The sequence below is a fragment of the Colobus angolensis genome, unplaced genomic scaffold, assembly GCF_000951035.1.
Source record: "Colobus angolensis palliatus isolate OR3802 unplaced genomic scaffold, Cang.pa_1.0 Scaffold7, whole genome shotgun sequence".
In the NCBI taxonomy this organism is placed as follows: domain Eukaryota; kingdom Metazoa; phylum Chordata; class Mammalia; order Primates; family Cercopithecidae; genus Colobus; species Colobus angolensis.
The window spans coordinates 16,470,126-16,475,084 of NW_012120709.1; the positions used below are offsets into that span (position 1 = coordinate 16,470,126).

General features: G+C 42.2%; 1 pseudogene; it reads left to right on the top strand.

Moving 5' to 3' along the window:
* The first annotated feature begins 3,481 nt into the window (after positions 1-3,481).
* LOC105500990 lies at positions 3,482-4,096 on the top strand (annotated as a pseudogene).
* The last annotated feature ends 863 nt before the right edge of the window (positions 4,097-4,959 follow it).

Here is a 4,959-nt window from a genome sequence, read left to right on the forward strand (position 1 = left end):
GAAGCATGAAGTATATGGGAACTCTCTGTATTTCTATTTTGATGTTGCTGGGAACCTAAATTACACTTAAAAAATAGACTTTTTAAAAAGACAAATTTATAATAATCTAAAAAAGTTTGTCTCTTTGATTTGCCACATCAAAATTTTTATTCTGATAAGCTGATCTTATACAAAATTAAAAATACATATACTTGTCTCCTAAAGATACCTAGAGAAAAAGAGAGGAAGATTAGTTATGCTGAATATAGCTTTTGCTTTAAAATTAAATTCATCTTTTTAAAATGCCATTTGTTTATAATAAAATAACCAGTGACTTGTATTGGCCTGAACAGTTCTGGATTTTGCCTTCTTGTCTCAGTGGCTCTCTGTCTTAAATTCTGTACCAGATCATTGTCTTAAGGGCCCTGACAAAGGCTACCTAACTCTAGGACACAATGTCAGTCTCATCTCATGAGTGGGGATCTGAAGTCAAAAACAGAGAGGGAAGGGAATAATTTTGCAGATTTTCATATAGTAGACATAGTAGGTTATAGTAGACAAGTAATCAATATTTGTTAAGAGAATATAGACATATAATTGATACTGATTGATGATTGAAAGAGTGAATATGTTTATTAATTTACAAATTGATTGGAATACTCAGCTTATACTCAGGACTTTTTTTCTATTAAATTTTAGACTTAGAGGTTGTACCCCTCTGGGCTTATTTAATTTCCTACATAAAAGAACATTTTTCCTTGAATATTTATCAAAAATCTAAAATATCTTAAACATCCTTAAACCAATTCTGCTTTTCCACTTCCCCATTATTGTCAATAATGTCATCCTTTTGTTCTCATGGCATAATATGCATGGAGCTGCTCTATGTGCCCTGACAGTGTAGCAATTCCACTTCATGTTAAGCTCAAGAGACATTTGAGCCATAAAGGAAAAAGTTGTGTCCTTAGGCAACAGAGCCCTTGCTCCCTGAACAGTACAATCTATGGCATAATTCACCAGGAAGTCCCAAGCCGTTAGTAAAAATGCAGAACTTTAGAGAAAGGGAGTGTTTGCTTTCACAAAGAAATCTTGACAATTCTTCCTGACTTCAGCCTGTCCTCTGTCCCTTTGCTTTCTCAGCACCTTCACTCTGGCCAGAGTTTGCCCCCATCTGCCTGTCTGCCTCCTGCTTCTTTCAGCTGCCACAATTCCATACTGTACTTTGCCCACTGGGACTTTCCACACTGGTAAGGAAGCAAAGTAGAACCCAACGCAAAATGTGCTGAACAGACCAAACACACATTTCATATGGATAGGAGATATAATCCAAGCTATAAAACTCTTAGAAGAAAACAGGGGGAAAAGCTTCATGACATTAAATTTAGCAATGATTTCTTGGACATGACACCAAAAGTAAAGACCAAAAAAAAAAAAAAATGAAAGAAAAATAGGTAACTGGACTTCATCAAAATTAAAAACTTTGGGCTGAGCATGGTGGCTTACGCCTGTAATCCCAACACTTTGGGAGGCCAAGGCACACAGATCACTTGAGGCCAGGAGCTTGGTACCAGCCTGGGCAACATGGTAAAACCCTGTCACCACTAAAAATACAAAAATAAGCCAGGTATGGTGATGCATGCCTGTGGTTCCAGCTACTCGGGAGACCGAGGCAGGATAATTGCCTTAACCTGGGAGGTGGAGGTTGCAGTGAGCCGTGATTGCACCATTGCATTCCAACCTGGGAGACAAGAGTGAAAAACTCAATCTCAAATAAATAAATAAATAAATAAATAAAAACCTCTGTGCATCAAAGGACACTATCAACAAAGTGAAAAGGCAACACACAGAATAGGAGAAAATCATACATTATAGGGGATTAATATCCAGGATACATTTAAAATCCTACAACTCAAGAAAAACAACAACAAAAAATCTGATTAAAAAATGAGTCAAGGATGTGAACAGACATTTATTGAAGGATATACAAATGACCAAATAAGCACATGAAGAGATACTCAACATCACTACGCAGTCAGGAAATGCAAATCAAACCACAATGAGATACCACTTCATACCTTTAGGATGGCTAGTATAAAAACAAAACAAAACAAAAATTAACCAGTATTGGCAAGGATGTGGAGAAATTGCTATATGTCGCTAGTAGGAATGTAAAATGGGACAGCCATTGTGGAAAATGGAATAGAAGTTCCCCATAAAATTAAATATAAAATTACATAATCCAGCAATTCCATTTCTTGGGTATATACCCAAAGGAAAGAGACATTTGTTCACCAATGTTCATAGCAGCATTAGTCACAGTAACTAAAAGATGGAAACAACACAAGTGTCCATCAATAAGTGAATGGATAAACAATATGTACTATATACATGTAATGGAATATTATGCAGCCTTTTGGAACAAAATTCTGCAACATGCTACAACATGGGTGAACCTTAAAGGCATTATGCTTAAGTGAAAGAAGCCAGTCACAAAAGGACATATATTGTATAATTCTACTTATTTGAGGTACCTAGAGTAGTCAAATTCCTAGAGACAGAAAGTAGAATACTGGCTTCCTTGGGCTGGATGAGGGGTGGAATGAAGAGTTAGTGTTTAATGGGTGCAGGGTTTCAGCTGGGGAAGATGAAAAGATTTTGGAGATGGATGGTGGTAACAGTTGCACAGTAGTGTGAATGTAGTTAATGCCACAAAACTACACTTAAAAGTGGTTAAACTAATACATTTTGTTATACATATTTGCCACAACATAAAATAAAATCTGGCTAGGCACAGTGGCTCATGCCTGTAATCCCAGTACTTTGGAAGGCCGAGGCAGGATGCATCACTTGAGGTCAGGAGTTTGAGACCATCCTGGACAACATAGTGAAACCCCGTCTCTATTAAAAATACAAAAATTGGCTAGGCGTGGTGGCACATGCCTATAATCCCAGCTACTTAGGAGAATGAGGAGGGGGAGATGCTTGAACCCAGGAGGTGGAGGTTGCAGTGAGTCAAGATCGTACACTGCACTACAGCCTGGGTGACAGAGCAAGACTCAGTATCAAAAAGAAAAAGAAAAAGAAAAGAAAAAATATAATCTAACTTGACATAATGCAAGACATACCAGTCATGAATTTTATTAACTCCAAAACATAAAATAAAATAGAAAAAACAAAGTTATTAAAAATAGAAGAAAGAGAAGTCCTAGCCAATGTGATAAAGCAAGAACATAAGATGAAATGCATAAGTATTGGAAAGCAAGAAGCAAAACTATTGTTATTTATAGACAGTATGATTATAAAAATCCTATTGAATCTACCCAAACAAACACTAGATTTAAAAAATGAAATTACACCTCTTGGAGCATATAAAAAGTCTAATTTTTGTCCTATTTGCCACCAGCAAACAACCAGAAAATAAAGCTTTTTAAAAATACCATTAAAAAGTATCAAATCCCTAGAAAGGCATCCAGTAAAAAATATGTAAGATTTTAGGGCTTCCATGGACAACGAGGAGGAGACGTACCGGCTCTGGAAAATCTGTAAGACCATCATGTAGCTGTGCCACGACCGTGGCTACCTAGTGACCTAGGACAAGCGTGACCTCACACAGAAGGAGTTCAAAGCCCAGTTTGGGGACAAGCCAAGTGAGGGGCAGCAGTGGCTCAAGGACCTTACCGCGCTGGTGGCCCACAACGATGACCTCACCGACCAAATGTTTGTGTTCTTTCCAGAGGAGCCCAAGGTGGGCATCAAGACCGTCAACGTGTCCTGCCGGCGCCTGCAGCAGGAGAGCCTCACACGGGCCCTCATCGTGGCGCAGCAGGGCATGAGGCCCTCCGCCAAGCAGTCCCTGGTCAACATGGCTCCCAAGTACCTCCTAGAGCAGTTTGTGCAGCAGAAGTTGCTCATCAACATCACAGAACACGAGCTAGTAGTCTCTGAGTACGTCATCATGACCAAGGAGTGGGTGACAGAGCTGTTGGCCCGATATAAGCTCCGAGAGAACCAGCTGCCCAGGATCCAGGCGGGGGACGCCGCCGAGCGCTATTTTGGGATAAAGGATGGGCAGGTGGTGAAGATCGCCCAACGCAGCTAGATGGTGGGCAGGTACCTCACCTACGGGTTGGTGCAGTAACCACCTCCCTGACAGCTCCTAGAGGCAGACACACGGACAGTGACCCCCGTGGCCTGCAGGACGGACGCCCTGCCCTGCTGGAGTCTGGCCCCCCAGCTCTCTCCCGGCTGCTGCTGCGCTGGACTCCCCAAGGCAGGTGGCCTCCACTCAAGTGCTCCCGTCCTGAGGCGAGGCTTCCCATGGCCCGGCCCGCCCCATTCACCTGTGCATTTTTGCGAGATGCGGCCTCAGGAGGGACGAGACCCCCACAGGGAGGCGACCTGGGGGCAGCTGGTACCCTGGGTCCTCGCCCAGACTGTGCTGGGTCCACTCTGTTGGGGGTTTGGGGTCCGTGTCTCCCACCAGCCACTGCTTCCTCCGGGCCTCTCGGCCTCCCACCCCTCGTCTTTCCTCTCTCGGTGGCCCTAATGCATGGTGGCCCCACACAGCTTTGGCTCCATACTCCATTCACAACCGTGCACGTTCTCAAGACACCATGGTGCGAGATTCCAACTCAGCGGAGTTTTCGGTTGTTGTAGGAGGTTGGGTGTTTTCAAACATTAAAGATATTTTGAGTAAACAAATTTGCCTGATATAAACTCCAAAAATATATATATATATGTAAGATTTTATCCAGACACAGTGGTGCATATCTCAAATCCCAACCTCCTAGAGGACCGCTTGAGCACAGGAATTTGAGGTCAGCTGAGACAACAACACAGTGAGTCTCTCTCTCTCTCTCTCTCTCTCTCTCTTTCTCTCTCTCTCTCTCTCTTTCTCCCCTTCCCTCTCCTCCCTCCCTATCTCTCCTGCTCCTTCTCTAACTGATTTCCAACTGAAAGCTGCAAAACTTTGCTAAAGGA